General features: G+C 43.3%; 1 protein-coding gene across 1 annotated transcript in view; it reads right to left on the reverse strand.

The window, feature by feature from the left end:
• Window positions 1-17073, reverse strand: part of ankfn1b (ankyrin repeat and fibronectin type III domain containing 1b) — a 116014-nt gene that overhangs the window by 56025 nt on the left and 42916 nt on the right. The window lies entirely within an intron of this gene.

Genomic DNA, 17073 nt, shown 5'->3' on the forward strand with positions numbered 1-17073 from the left:
TCTGCTTGTGTATCAAAGATCTTTTGTTTGGGTCGGAGATTTGCTTTCTGCTCATTAAATGTAGAAAAACTAAGACGACAACATTATTTTTACAGTTAGGCTTGGAAAGACAACTAAGATTGTTCTAGAGTCAGCAGCAAATAAGCAATGAACTAATTATCTATTTGAGCACTTTGCCACAAACCTCTTGGTAGACATGTTTTTGCAGAATTAAGGATTTCTTTAGGCAAGCATAGCAGCTGCTTATCAGCATAGACTGGATAATGATGAGAACAAATTTCTAGTCAGTGCAGAATTTGAAAGCCCCAGCTACTCTTCATATCATGAACTGATGTTTCCCACATGAAGCTAACTCTCATGGGACCTGTTGGGAAGCCCTTTACATACAGTAAGAGTGCACACTGTTTATCGTTGTCATTTTTCTTTATATATATATAAAGCATCTGTAAAGAATCTATTATAAGTTATTTAAAATGAAAGGAATATAGAGTGGGACTTCGGTAAAGCCCACATAAACGAAATATATTTGTTTAGCCTCTATAACAAAGTGTCCACCTTTCATTGAATTCACATGACAGCAATAATACGATTCAGTAAAAAAAAGAAAGAGGTGACCGAATTTTCATTGTTTGTTTACATATAGCTTACTGTAGGGTCACTTTATTCTTATGGCAGGAACACTTTATAATAATTTTGATTTCTGTTGCGGGTTTCAGATCAGCAGAGATATATCTTGACAAAGACCTGTTGATCACGATACACAGTGTCAGATGTTTTTTGTTTTTTTTACCAACTGTCTTGTGTCAGGCAATGCCCTCATCACAGCGAGTTCTCGACCCGCAGGTTGAGTCACAGTTTAAAGGACCATAAATAGATACCTGAAAACCAGCATGTATAGACTTTTATCTGCGATGGGTGTTAATATAAATCAGTTTAGTAATGAAATGTACATTATGATTAGCAGCTGGTGACCTTTAGTGTGACTGAGTGAGTTTCTGTGTGTATATACTGTATGTACGTATGTATGCCTGCCTATGGCGTGTTATGACTCACTGTGTGTCTTCAGTGTCTGTGGGCACACACAAATCTCTGCCACCTCGTTGTCCAGTGAGTGAGTCCTGTGCAGCCCGAGTGGTATAGGGAACATTACTCAGTTGGTGGAAATGTCAAACACACTTGCAATGTTCTGAAAGGCTGCACAGGAAATACGGTCATACTTTCTTTTTTTATCCTCCTGTTTCTACTCTTCGTGTCCGTCTATCCCTCCGCCCACCCTCTCTGCTCTCCTCCGAAAAAAAAAAAAAGAAGAAAAAAAAGAAAAAAGAAATCCACCTGCCAATTTCAAGGGCTGAGACTTGGGGAGATGCAAGCACTGAGCTTCAACCACTGAGGAGCCGCAGCAGGTTGTTTCAACACCTGCCAGTCAGAGGAGGCGTTTCTAAATATATCTCACATAAATACACACACACACACGCACGCACACACACACGCACACTTAACCCAGTACATGCAAATGGTAATGCACACACCACTCATTCTCATACATACACACATTTAGCAACTTCCTCGAAGGGCTCTCAGTGGGTTCCTGGTGACCTTTTATCTTATTCTTTCTATCCAGGCTCCTGGGAGACGAGCGTGGCAGCTGGCCTGAGGATGCACACCATGCACCAGCAAGCAGAATAATAAAACTACAACTAAGAATAATAATTAGAGTCAGACTGACACTGCGAGTGTGCATATTGAATTTATTAATGGTAAATTACTTAAAAGAGTAGGGTCAGATGTTACTCTAGCTGCCAGGCATCATATCTTGCTGATGATGGAGCAATAAAAACATGCAAATCTGCCTTCAGGTCAAATATTTCACAGCGCCACAAAGCGCAACAGTTTTGAGATACAATTCAACAAGCAATAATTGACCAGAAAATAAACCAAACTGTGACTTTTCCCGAGATGTTACATAATAAGGGTCAGGGCATTTCTTCTGCTTAATGGATTGGCAGGTTTGTTTGGACCGAGGGTAACATTCTCCCAATTATAAACAACAGTTCAGGGCAGTCAACTGGGGGCCTCCTACGCCATCTCGACTGACAGAGGGGAGACAGGGTGAGAAGGTGAGAAGGAAAAGGAAAGGATTTAGTTTGAAATAAACTAGAGTCTAATGGGAGACTGGAGAGAACGATGGTAAAAGAAAGTAATATAGGTTGAAATTCCCAAAAATAGTAACTGTTTGGCATAAATCACACTAAAGGTCACCAGCTGCTAATCATAATGCCCGTTTAATTACTAAACTGATTTATATTAACACCCATTGCAGATAAAAGTCTATACATGCTGGTTTTCATGTATCCATTTACAAGTTTCTGTTTGGATTAAATTTTTTGAAACCGAAAACAGCATACAGACAGTATATATAAATGCGAGGATGATGTGGAAGATGCGGACATTGTGTTCCTTCTTGTGCTAATCCATTTTCCACTGTGGTGGTAGACAGAATTAATAGGGCTCTTAAAAAACTCAGACACTTTTAAGGCACAGAAAAAAAAAGGAGACAAAACAGATGACAAGTAACAAGGTTGGCTGACAGGCTGATACATCAGTAGAAAAACAAATAGACAGAATAACTTGAATGCAAACAGGGAGAGAGGTGAAAGTGGAGGCAGCTAGTTAGCAGGTGGACAGGTGTATTCAAAGAGAGAAAACTACAAGGTGACTGAAAGGAAACATTTTTGTTGGCATCACATGTGAAAGGCTTCCTGATTTCACTGACCAATCAAAACATGTCCGCAGCACCGGGTGATGAGAGAGTGACAGGGTGGGTCTTCTTCCCCCTTTGCCTCACTGTCTCCACTTTTACAATGTCATTATTTGCATAGGATTCCCCCTCCCAAGTCCTGTGGTCTCGGGACCAAAGGGACCAAAACATGGCTCATAAATCAACACAGCAGAGACTATGGATATTTACCCATAAATCACTGCGGCGGAGCCACCTACAATCAGACTAATGGGGCTGGAAGACGTGCTGTCATCCAAGCCATGATGTCACCGAGTCTGAATCTGTGGGTGTTGATGTTGGTGGTGGGTCTCTGGTTCTGTATGTATGTATGTATGTGTGTGTGTGTGTGTGTGTGTGTGTGTGTGTGTGTGTGTGTGTGTGTGTGTGTGTGTGTGTGTGTGTGTGTGTGTGTGTGTGTGTGTGTGTGTGTGTGTGTGTGTGTGTGTAAATGGGGGGGATGCCTGCATATGTGGCAGTCAGTCTCTAGCTATGTGCGTGCGTGCGTGTGTGTGTGTGTGTGTGTGTGTGTGTGTGTGTGTGTGTGTGTGTGTGTGTGTGTGTGTGTGTGTGTGTGTGTGTGTGTGTGTGTGTGTGTATGAGTCTGTGTGTGTGTGTATGAGTCTGTGTGTGTGTGTAGAGGGGTGTCTGAGTATGTGGTGGTAGGTCTACAGTTCTGCTTGTGTAAGTGTCTGTGGTGAGTGTGTGTGTGTGTGGTGTATATGTGGGAGGCAGGATGTCTGTTTATGTGGGTTTGTGTGCACTGGGGTTGCCTATGTGTGTGTGTGTGTGTGTGTGTGTGTGTGTGTGTGTGTGTGTGTGTGTGTGTGTGTGTGTGTGTGTGTGTGTGTGTGTGTGCGTGCGTGCGTGCGTGTATGCGTGAGTGCGTGAGTGCGTGTCCGCACACCACACTGATTTGTCTGTCAGTACATACTTTCATCATGTCTCTGCATTTATGTTACATTGATCTATACACACTCACATAAACACACACGGGACTTGCACATCTTACACTGAACTCACAACTCACTCAAATATAACACACACACTGACAGACAGACAGACAGACAGACAGACAGGCGCGCGCGCACGCACGCACGCGCGCACACACACACACACACACACACACACACACACACACACACACACACATATTGGTCTTGTGGTTAATGCTGGCTTACAATGGGTGTGGGATTCCATAGAGAAAATCTAAACAAGTCGAGCGGTTAGCACGGGTCTGCCACGTTTCCACACAATGGTGCTCATTGACATAAATAACTGGGGACTTTGTGAAATGGGACACCCATTAACTTCTCCTCCACAGATAATTGCCCATTAGATCTTGGAAGAGCGCTGGATTAAGAAATAACTCAACTCCGACGCTAAATGTAACTTGTAATAAAAAAATAAAAAAAGTCACATTGTGAAGAGGGGCCTGGGATCCGTTAAGATGGGTTGGCTTTTGCGGACTATCATCGAGCCAGGCACTTGGATTATCAACAAAGAAAATGATGGTTTGTTGTAGGAGCTCTGCAGTCTGTGCCGTTGCTTAAACTGCGCTTTGAACATGGAAAGGATGACGACAATGGGGGGGGGGGGGGCAAATTAGAAAATAAGATGAAAGGCAAGAATAAATTATTGCAGAAAAAACTGAAAAATATAGTCGTGAAAGAAACAGAAGCAAAAAGAAGCAAAAAAAATTTCTAGTTTGGTAAATAAATCAAAGGAAAATATGAATAAAAAAAATACTTCCAAGATATTTGTTTCACAAGTTTCAGCAGCATTTCTTAGAAATAGGCCTAAACAGAGGCAATTATGATGACTAATAAATGCCTGCAATACATTCAGTACTGATGTCAGTCATGACGTACACGGTTTCCTTCTAGGCACCACGAACAAGAGCTTTCACCTCTGATGAGTCAGTAAACACGGTTTTGTTGTCGGCCCCACGTATCCTCTGTAAATTGATGTGACCATGTCAGCACTTCACTTCCACTTACTGTCATCTGCATCGCTCAGTGTGCATGTTCCTGTTAGTATGTGTCACAACAGCATGAGGATAGGACAAACGATCGGGAGTACATGACTCATTCATAAAATCAAACACCTCCTGCCAACATCCCTCAGAGCGCACCGCACACAACACTAAAACAGACATTCACAGCAACGCGGGGGTGAGTCAATTGTGATGTAAAAAATGATGACGATACTTTTCAGCATAGATCAACTCTGGGGTTTAAAACAGATCTTCAGGCGATGACACATCAGCGAGGCTGACCTTCCCACCTCGACGTCACACTGGTTTGTGATCTGATGTTTTTTGAAGCCTCGAGTTTGGCCGAGTGGCCGTCGCCACCGTGGTTATGAGGAGTCTGGACTCTAGAGTGACCATATTTGGACATATTTGTTTACTCACCTGTACAAAGAACCTGACTGCACCCTAGGGCTGTCAGTCAAACCAGGAACGCCCCCAAACATACCTCTCTTTGAGTGCTAGTAGCTAATAAATTATGGAATTATTTTCAGAAAGAGCATCAAAATACAGATCAGAAGGAGTGAATTTAGCAAATGGCACCATAATGGCCATCATTTCTAATGTATTTCAGCACATATTTCAAATATTTTACAACACTGAGAAATTGTGAGACAGAAAATGTAGCTGAAGGTCCAAGTTCTGGTGCACGGCTACTTCTGCTCTCATTATGTTGCCAGGTGTTTAACAAACTGATATAACCAGTTACTTTGAACTCAAATGTTTGTGGTTCAAAGATTGTCAGCCTGACGTACACACACACACACACACACATATATATACATATGCTCTCACGCGCGCGCACACACACACACACGCACGCACGCACGCACACTTATAGTCGCACTACACCTACACATGCCAATGGTCATGGCTCTATTTATTTTCCCTCATTAGTTTTAAATGGCCCATCCAGACGTTACCGTGGCCCCTGCTTTTAATCATTGGAGAGAGCTCAGCCCAGCGCTGGCTTCGTCCTCTTTGATGTTCCTCGTCAGTCCGCCAGCCAACCGGCGAGCCAACGGCTCTCCTCCCTTCCCTTTCTGCTACTGCAGCCCACTCTGCTGCACTTTGCAAAGCTCTTGTCAAATTGAGTCAGACATCCATGACAACAATTGTACTAAGTATTCTGATCTCTTTTTCGAGGCTGGGAATTAAGTGCATTGATGAAAATTGCAGGAATATTTGAATGCAGTTTTATGAGTCGAGGTACTGTAACAAAGTGGCTGATTATCAAAGGAGAAGCAACATAGGCCAGACTGAAGCAGTGCATGTGACTACAATATACATATTTTAATTGAGGTGCCGAGGTATACATTATGACAACTATGGTGCATTTTTTTTTTCAATGCATCTACTGTATGAGTTGGAGTCATGAGAGAAAAACTCCCGTCAGCTTCTCATGTCAACACCGACCTCCTACTTGAAACGGCTGGTTTATTAGTTGCTGGATAAAGTGACTCCAAACAGTCTTACAAGAACTTCTGATATATAATGATATTATTAAGATGTAAGTATTGAAAGTGACACTCAGTATTAATTAAGGATTGGCATTTCAAGCAAAATTACCATTCGATAATCGTTATGAACTATTCGCCTATTCATTCAATCCCCTCCTCCCTCTGATTATTGATCTGTGGACGGACTGTCGGCGCATAGCTGTGGTAGACTCAATGATCGGCAAGCTTAAACTGCTTTAAGGTGCATTACCGCCACCTTCTGATGGGAGAAAGGCAATACAGCCGGGTGCTGGTAAAAAAAAATAGTGGAAATAAGGAAGGATGATAGTCGCATATAAGAATCGATTTCTTATATTTTAATGACTATTTGAATATTTGAAAATCATGTCTCATCCCTAGTGTTAATGCAGTATTCATCTGACAACAGAAGACTTCACAGAAGAGAGGTTATGAGGTCAAGTAGAACATTTATCGTACTGGGATTTTTAAAAAATTATTTCTCTATCATCGGAACCCACGGATGTGATTTGCACAATTGTATAGGAATCAGGAAACAACAGGAAAAGATTAGACACAAGGCCAAGGCCTTTATATGAAAACTAGGGACTCTTTAATGATGTTATTGTCACTTGCATGAAGTGTCTTGGATTCACCAACACAACTAAGCTTTTAAAAGTAAACGCAAGGCAGTTTGATTAACTGATAGTGAGTATAAGATTTGACATCCTGGATGTGGGGCTTTCATTATGAAACCAGGAAGTAAGCTCAAAATTAAAAAAAAAAAAAAAAAAAAAAAAGCATTGCAGCCCTGACGTGCGAACAAGTTTTGCTGCTTTGAGAATGTGTGTTGCAAGTTGGAAGATCTCTGCAGTGGCAAAAGGGGCATTTTTGGTTTTGCCTTGGGTGGACAAAAACAGATGGGATAGATAGGATGGAAGTGTTGTTGTGATGCAGAGCACTTGTACAAGTTACAATGTCCTCACGGGTATTGCAAAATCAACAGCGTGTGTGAATGTGTTTGTGTGCGACACGATAGCAGGGGCTTGGGCCACCGACACGAGTCCAACGCCTAATAAAACATGTTAAGAGGGAAAACAAGCCTTTGATATAAATGACATCATCACTGCGTGACCTGCTTTTAATTTCTGACTGGAGGCCTAAACACACACTGTTAGCAAGGATAGCACTTCATTGCGGTGGGTGACTGGACTCTTGCCTCCCTTCATTACGAGCAGAATGCAACAAAGAGTAACAACTAGTGACTTGTGGGTCAAAATGGTCTGAAAATAACCAGCAATTAATTTCAATTTAGCTTCATGTCATCACCACTTGATTCCTGGAATTGAAAAGGTGAGAGAAACAAAAATGCTTGGCTGTCTTTTTAAATCAGGGGTTCGCAAATATGAGGTGCAGGGGTTAAAATAGCAGGTAAAAGGGTGCATTTGCTGTCATACTGCGAGGTGGTACACTGCTGCACCAGTGAGTGTGTGTTCCCTCGCTGATCCCAAAGTGATTTATTCCATTTTAATACAGCATGTTTGCTTTGGAGCATGATATGTACTTGGTCATGAGACATTAATAGAGTAGAAAACATGTTGAAAAATGAGCTTGCTGACGTGTGTGTTTTAGCACTGTATGTGCCTCAGCGTGTGCGCCTGAGACTGTGTGTGTGTGTGTGTGTGTGTGTGTGTGTGTGTGTGTGTGTGTGTGTGTGTGTGTGTGTGTGTGTGTGTGTGTGTGTGTGTGTGTGTGTGTGTGTGTGTGTGTGTGTGTGTGTATATATGTATATGTGTGTGTACCGCGAGTCTTGAGGCCCATGCTGTCACTCAGCCCAGCTCGCATGGTGGTCCAAACACTGAGCCCTCTTTACTCAGTCACACACACACACACACACACACACACACACACACACACACACACACACACACACACACACACACACACACACACACACACAGATACTCATGCACGCAAACACGTGCACACAAACAAACAAACACTCACTGGTGTACATGTAATGACATACGTAACAAAGTATACATAAATATATGGCCATATATATGACCATAATGAAGCAATCAAATAACCTCAGCGCTTCCCCTCTTCCTGTCGCAAACCGTACACCTAAATATACCACCACAGACACACACAGCAGCAGAAATGGAGAGTGCAGAGGAAAGACACAGCGCTACACAGCCACCCTTTTCATGCTTCACATTTCTTGTGGCAAAAGGTTTTACTAGAAGGATGCTAAGTTTGACAGCATGGCGTATTAGCCAGTAAGTGACTGTCATCTGGCCGGTTTTTTGGTAAGTCGATGAGGCAAATCAGTAGTACTGACGTAGTGGTAAAAGGAAGGCCTGTCCTGCCAGGATTTCAACATGTTCATTTAGAAGGAACACCAAAACTGCTCCAACAAAAGCAAAACCGCCTCAAACCTTCTGATAAAACTTGTTAATGTTTAAAGAAATGCCCCAGATCTCGTTATCTGACGCAAAACTTCTTGGCACTCAATTTTTCAAAAGCCCCTTCACATTTAAACTCAAGCTGTTTTTGTTTTTCTGTAAAGTGGGCCAGAGTTACATTGATTTCAGTGTGTCCCTGCTAAGAAAAAAATAACGAAAGCACGTACCTTTCGGCGGATATTCAATAATCACTTATTCAGCAGTTTGGTTGGTGTAAAGGTTTCACGGATCAGAATATCTTGGATAACAGTGTTTCGTGTAAATTACAGCCTGACAGATCTTTTTTTTTTTTTTAGGGCTAATGCAAGGATACAAAGTACATTGTAAAATAAATCTAATATCAATATATAAAAATGCGGTTGTCAAACTCTTGTGACCGAGGTTTGTAATGCCTTCTGGGAGGAGGTGCCGCAGTCTCCCTGCAGGTTCCTCCAGACTGAGGAACAGCTTCGCTGTCGGGATGCTGAACTCTCTCCCCATTGCCCCATGAACTCTGAACTTTTGCACCGTGGACCCATATTTGCACTACGTTGTCTGTTTTATTGTTTTTTTTTGTTGTTGTTGCATGGTTGTGCTTTTCTTGTTTTGTCTTTTCGTTTGCACACAGTGGGACTGTGAGAAATGTGTTTTCGATCAATCTGTATATCTGTATGTCATAGGTTGGATTGACATTAAAGAAGTTGAGAACTGTAAATTAAGAAAAACACAAATTGAACTATTCTTAATGAATCCACATTTTTCTTCATAATGTTATGTCAAAAAAAAAAAAAAAAGGTTTTCACATCCTACAGCATATACGTCAATATCATTATCCCCGTGATAGGCCAACCGATAAATTGCACTCAACTATAAAAAGACACTTGCAGAATCATGGCATTCAACAAAAAGAATCAAAAGTGAAATAGTGAAAAAAACAAGATTTGTTTGTGTATAAATGGAGCAAAGGAATATAGAGTGCCAAATGTGTTAAATGTATGACACAAACGTTGATGTGTCGTGTTTGGTGGTACGTCATAATCTAAATTTCCCTGCCTTTACCGCGCAGAACAAAAATGTTCAATGAGACTATAGAAACAAAGAGATAGTTTAAATAAGGTTCAAATGTAAGAAAAATATTCCTTTCATCAGTATCAGACTGCGGCTTTGATTTTCCATATCTGCTCCGGCAAAAGACAACAAGCCACAACGTGAGCTCACGAGTTGATTTATTTGGGCTATTAGCGCTGATGGATCTGGATTAGCTCCACTTTGGGCTTCCAGGTGAGGAGGAAATGAGTCATTAATATTTGCGCCACGCTACAGCTCTCCTGCACCATCACAGCTTGCACAGCAGGAAGTACGCGGCTCCCTCCCCTTCCTGCTATTACACATTCACCGACAGAATACTGCAAATAAACCCCGCTTCCCCCACAAAATGGTAATAAGACATAATTGCCTGTAATCTGAATACATTAGTGAAAGGGTCCTGGTTCTTTTGTGTGCAAACATGGTAGAGCTTGAGGACTAAAACACAATGGTAAGAAATATTCATCTTTGTCTGCAAAGCTGCCAGGCCTCTGATTTTGGCATGACTCGTGAATTATATATTATTATGGTGCATTACACAACATCAATTTCAGTTTATGTTGCTTAATTAGGCGAAACGGGCCGCAAACAGAAATTGTTGTTGCTGGATGTGTGATTTTATGGGAATAAATGCGCGAGACAATATGATATTCAACTTGATATCCACCGCCACGACTGATAAATGGGGGTCATTTGCAGTCCCGCTGGAGGATTTGTACCGCCTTCTCCAAGCCTCTTGATGGCCTCAGACAACTTCTTTACTTAATTGGCGTCTTTACTTATGTTTGCTGCTTGTTTTGCTGAGTGTGTTCCCCTCAGCAGCCTGTCAGTCTGCAGCTTGGCATGCCTTCTTTCTGTCACTCTCTTTCTATTTTCTCATCGCACCCATATTCTCTCGTTCTGACTCTCTCTCTCTCTCTCTCTCTCTCTCGTTAGAGGCGCCATTGTGTGCTTGTGGCTTGTTTACGAGGAACACTGATTCACCCAGTGAGGTTTGGCTCGCGTGCACGGGGAGGGGGAGAAATATGAATGAATTTACTCCAACCCTCCACTTCTACCCGTTATTCCCAAAGTCTCCCATCATCGTTCTTCCTCTCTACATGCTTCTCGGCTACCTCCAGTCACACTTTTCCACTGCTCTGTCGGGGTGGGGGTGGGGGTAGGGGGGGGGAGTGTATTTGTGTAAAGCCAACACTGGTCAGGGGCTCATTTTTGTGGCCAGGCCAGTGTGTATCCCGACGGCTTGCAGGCGTCTCGGGGGCCAGCTCCTCCTTCCAGCTCCATTCCCTCACCCTACGGGCCTCTCCAGAGAGCCTTTACAACCCGCCACGGCCAAGTCATTTCTAGATTCTTCAGGACAGAAAAGCAGTGCTAAGTTTCAAGCATTTATTAGAAATGACAGGCTCTGTTTGTGAGACCTGTTGGGAAGAGGAGGACGAAGGGGGTGGGGGGTGGGGGGGGTAGTCATGTGTCCAAAAACTGGAAAGAACATTGAGGCTTGGTTTCACGGCGATGGGAAGTATGGGACTATCATGTAATGGTATCTCTCCAAAAATGTCAAGGTTAAAAATGTTTGCATGCCTGCCCGTCTGCCTGCCTCCCGAGCTGCTGATGGCCATGTTCTCTATCTCGCATGTGCAAAGCCCATAGTTGCCATAGAGACCCGCAATATTGCCTATTTTGAGACACTGGCTTATTATTAAAAGACTAAACCATCTGGAACTCTCAAACTCAAACATGCCAAACCAGGAGAGAAATCTATATTTATCCCCATCAGGGAAGAAAACGTGTAAAGCTGTAGGGCCCACATTGAAATATTGGAACTGCAGAAACTACATTAGTTATTAATATCCATAGCATGTACGATTAGGAATGGCAGCCAGGGATTGGATCTTTGCTTCATGAGCTCTTCAACTCAAGAACCTTTCAGAGAGTCTCTTTCATGCACAGAGAGCTGAACTGCACCTCAATAAGTTCACGTGGCAAACAAATAAAATGGCACATGGTTTGAGGAAAGTTCACGAGTTCAGGACATCGGTGAAGGAAGGGGGTGGTATTTGATTTCTCGCTGACACAAGAGGAAAAAGTTGGGGGTTGATGACAGAGAGCACGAGGGGAGAGAGAGAGAGAGAGACAGGGCATGGAGACAGCAGCATCCTCTGCTTCACACCTCATCTTTCCCACGGTATTTGGTTTGTTTACAAGCAGGAGTCAGTGACAGGTTCATTCCTTGTATCCTGGCCCTCACCAGTGCCAGGTAGGAGGCAGCCAGGCTGGGCTCGGAGGCCTTCCTGCCGCTCCGAGCTCCACACAGACCCAGCACGACCAGCAGTCTGGGATTTCCATGTCTTCTAGAAACCCCTCCCCTACCCTGACTGACACCAAGCTTTTCTTCTTCCACTTTGCTGTCTCATTCTCCAGCCCCCCCCCCCCCTTCCCCCCTTCCCCTTTTGGCATACCTTCATCTCTCCAAGGGGCTACAGTAAACTTGAAAAAGCAGGACCCACACTGGAGGTCTCTCCACCCCCCCCCCCCCAACCCCCGCCCCACCTCGTCTAATCGTTTCTGCAGTTTGTGCTGTTTTGGCACTGGTGTCCGGATGCTGATACCCAAGACAGCAAACCTGACCCCTGCTGACTCCACACTGCCACACACTCCCCAGAAACAACCCCCACCCCGCAGCTCGCCTCAAATCTCAACAACCATCTCCCTCCCAAGCCTGGTGTACCCCCACCCTCCCTGTACCCCCACCTGCCGGCCTTCACTTTACAGTGTTTGTGCGTACTGACACATCCATGAATGGCTAGCTATTCTGGGCATGTGGAACATGGCATCAATGCCAGAGTGCGTCCACGAGATTTCCCCGATCTGCACCCGACCACCATACCACGCTGGCCATCCCCTGCTAAAGCATTTCTGCAGGCTGGCTCAGATGTCCTGCAGTCACAGAGTCGGGAGAACTTTTTTGCTTTGTCATAAAAGGCCATGAGCTTCAGAAGCTCCGGTATCTGGTGGACAACAGGGGTGAGCCAGGGCTGGCCTGGTCAGGCGAGCAAGAATGCATCTTCCTCCAAATTAATTTCAAGAAAGAACAATACTTTGCCAAACTAAACTTGCCTCTTAAAATGCCTTTTAATCCATGTAATATCAAAACGATGTAGCTTTAGTTGTGCATTAGAATATAAATGTTTTTTTTTATGACGTGAGACAACATGCATGACTCCGAATGCGTTTGAGCGACAAGTCTTCCTGCACAAAAAAAAATGAAGCGAAAGCCTTGTAGAGAGTAACGGTCCTCACATATTCTGTGTTCCCCATAACATGCCTTCCAATCCTTTGAAAGAAGAAACACCACAGTCTCTGCAGAACTACAGCCCTTGTAAATAATCCGAGTCTGGGCGCCACCTCAGAATCTCAGCCTGGTCCTCGGCCTGATGGGTGCCATGTCAGTTCAGGAGGAGGAGTTCTGGTGGGGGTGGGGGTGGGGGTGTTGAGCGAGGAAAGAGTGAGACGAGGAGAGGGAGGGAAGATGAGGGGAGGAGAGAGAGGGGCATCCGAGCCTGCTCTTGCATCATGACTAGAGTACTCCTTCCTGGATACTGCCCGGGTGAGTGAGCAGGGTACATGCACAAAGGTCGAGCAACTGAATAAGTACTCCTCTCTGTCTCTTTTCTTCCACCCTCTTGCTATTCATACCTGCTTCACCAAACGCCACAACCATCATCTCGTGGAGCGTTAATTAACAAACGTTGCTTATTTACACCCCGACAGGCTCACTGTCTTGACTTTGTTTATCTCCCGCGAAGTTCTTTTGACACAAGTGTTCAATGAGAACAAGAATTACGTGTGCGGGTTTTATTTGCATTTCACGGAGCATGCCGTGTTTCACCACCGTGTTGCTGCAGTAGCTCAGAAAGGACAGATTAAACACTGACTCTAGCGAGGGCCTTTTGTGATTTACATGAGTTTAATTGCCACAGTAGATTCTGTGGCACGCTTGGAAGGGAAAGGTGAAGAGAGGTGTTCAGTTAGTTGCAATCTGCAACCTCACCACTAGATGCCACTAAATCCTACACACTGCTCCTTTAAAACTAACTTTTATATCGTTGCGTGTATGTCCTTAAGCCTAAACAAACGGGCATTTCCCTCACCATAAACCACTTTTTCAGTATTGTAAATCCAGCATTGTTTACATCCATGTTTACTAGCTTGCAGTCTTCTTTCCTGCTTTTTTTTTTTGTCAAATCGCTACAGATCTTGGCCTCTTACTGCCTCCTCTAGATCACTGAAATACAATGACACAATTGGTAGGGCTGGTTATAGCATCACCAGCACAGATGTGTGTGTGCGTGTGCGTGTGTGTGTGTGTGTTTTCATCTGTGTCCTTGTGCACATGCACTTAGTAAACAAAACTGCAACCCACTGATAGAAAAAAAACCCCGATTTATAGCTCTGCTGGAAGTCAAAAAACCTCCACGGAACTTATGAGGTTCGGCAAAAATGAAAGAATTCCAAAAGACTGACTGCAGTGTCTGGCAGTTTTCTCCTTACATGGGATGCAAGGGCTTTCAGGTCTGGTCCATGATTTCCAAAACAAGGAATGTTTATTGGCTAGACGAGGGTCTCGTGAAGTATGACTATGGAAAACAGGTCCTGGTTTAAACAGGCCTGGCATAATGGAAAGAGAGAGAGAGAGGGTACAGTAAGGGAGACATGAGAGAAGGGAAGGAAAAGACTCAGGGATGAGTGACGGGGAAAGCGAGAAGCAGCATGAGCCTCAGAACATTTGAGTTTATGCTGCTATGTGGCAGGAACGAGCGAACAAGAGGCACATACTGTACAAAAAAAAACTGCTGCTCTAAGACTTCAATTTGCAAGCGTCAAGAACACTTGAACTCAGTGACACATGCTCTTGTCACAGTGGATGTGACACATAAACACACGCACGCCTACATGTCCCATCGCATGCAGCTTGTGGAATGAGACTGCAATGACAACTGTGTATAAGTGTTCCACATTCCACCAGGCTCGCAGCAGCAATCAGAAAGGCAGGACGAATACAGTACATAACACAGGGGGGGGGTAAATGAGCTCCATGCTGCAAAGGCCAGGGAAGCTAAACTTGACTTGCCCTTTTGCCCCGACGTGTCCACAGCTGCTAGGCCTTCTGATTTTGGTAATGGCTCAATCTTTCTTTTACTGTGGAAAACACCCTCCCACAACTCTCCCTCAAGATAAACTGTGCAACAAGTATGCAACAATTACCGCGCTTGCAGAGATGTCCACTCTAACAGTTTTATAATCTGGTGATGGTGAGACCTCAATATGTACAGTTTTAACATTGACAGGACAGCAAACTAGAAGTGGAAAAAGCCACGAGCTTACCTGCTTTTGTGTTTGAAATAAAGTAAAGAATTAAATCATGGCATACAGCCCATACTGTACATAGATTTTCAGGTCCAAATAAAGGTCTGTTGATAGAGCTGTTCAGGTGTGTCTCTCGAGGCTGTATCACTGACTGTGTATAAAGATAGACCGTCAGATTGATTGGCTGCTATGGAAAAAGAAAGCCAAAATATACGGCTGAGACCTAAATGACTTGTGGTGCCCCGAGGGAAAGGTAAAGCAGACTAAAAACCAGCCTGGGGATAGCTAGCTACATCCTTTATCACGTCATATCAGAGTTACCAGTTTCTCACTTGTACTTGAACATAAATAGCAGTCACACAAAATTCTAAGTCATAATTAAGACTGGGAAAGTTGATTTATTTTTTTTCTCCAAAAGATCCAATATATCTTGAACAGGTCCTCCAACATCTAGTGTATGAGTAGTTCCTACTATATGTATATATATATATATATATATATATATATGTATGTGTGTATGTTCCTACTACCCCAATACGACCAATAGGAATGTTTACTAAATTAGTTCAGTTGAGGCCCAAAAACCACTTGGCTAGCGTTAAGGAAGGATAATGGTTTGGGTTAAAATAATGACTTGAAGCAGGTTTTGTGTTAACATTATTACTTCCTTTTCAAATTTTTGCACTTTTACTTTGACCAGTCCCGCCCACTTTTATGGACGGGTGGGTTTCATGGTCATACTGCAACTGGCCACCAGAGGGCAGTTGAGGTAATTTGGCTTCGCTCTTGGGGCGATTTCATATTATTTAACTTTGTACAGTATTAAGTCTATGGACAGTATTGATATTCCCAAATTCATTTATGATAGCCTGTCCCATGACAATAAATGTCTATGAAGGGACTATCCAGAAGACATAATAAAGAAATGGGCAAGCTTTATTTTAAAAACACCTGGTTGTCCTTAGTTTCTTGGTAAGTTGACATAGTTGACTATGAATATAAATGATTTAGATTCATAGTCAAATGAGCAAGTGGAATTTGGGTTGTGGAGTGGTGGTGACAAGGAAGACTTCAGGGACTTTGGTTTAGTTACAATTAGAAAAGGAGTAGAGAAAAATGCCACACCATCCACATGTGCGCACATCTCTTTACTAAAAAGTGAAAACATTTTACTTGTCATTGTACATAAAGTTCAAGTTTCTGTCAGTTTTACTTCTTGTAGGCTTGACATCTACTGTGAGGCACAGGGGAAACCAAAAGTTAGTTACTTGCACCGACAGCAGGTAAATTTGTAGCAGATACTTGACCCCAGTACCTCAAACCCTTTTAATCCAGGTCTCCTGCTTGGCTAATGCAGTGCCACTGTCCCCCTACTGCATCCAACCTCTCTAATTCCAAATTGGGCAAGAGATAGCAGACACAACATAAATTATTCTTTCAGACTTTGGCAGCCCAGGCATGAATGGAAAGCTGAACAGAGACAGTTCTATCTTCTGGCAGCTCCCGAGGATAAGCAGGCTGATTTGATGAGTGCAGTCAACTAACATCATCCCTTTTTAGAAATCCAGGAAATCCAGTTAACTGCATTGAGCAGAGTAGCGAAATTAAGTAAAATGTTTGCTAACGCTTAACAGTTACACGCTTGTATCTGTGAATCTATTTTGACCTTTTAAAAATGAATTAAGTGTTTTGTCTTTCAACATCCTGACACATACTGATTGTGCCCGAATCAAAACACTGGAAGTAAACAATCTCAGGCTCTCTTCGTTACGTGCTGTTTCAAGCTGGCGAGTGGTTGTTTGAGAGAGGATGCTGAATATTAATATGTGTGCATTATTTCATTGTTCGCTTCTAATTTGTGTGGCAGTGCAGCTCGGCTGCCGGTGGTTGAAGCCGTGGCTGGTCACA

This window comes from Brachyistius frenatus, unplaced genomic scaffold (assembly GCF_029030835.1).
Source record: "Brachyistius frenatus isolate BFR_SWC_R1_liver_20210118 unplaced genomic scaffold, ASM2903083v1 Contig_11, whole genome shotgun sequence".
Taxonomy (NCBI): Eukaryota; Metazoa; Chordata; class Actinopteri; family Embiotocidae; genus Brachyistius; species Brachyistius frenatus.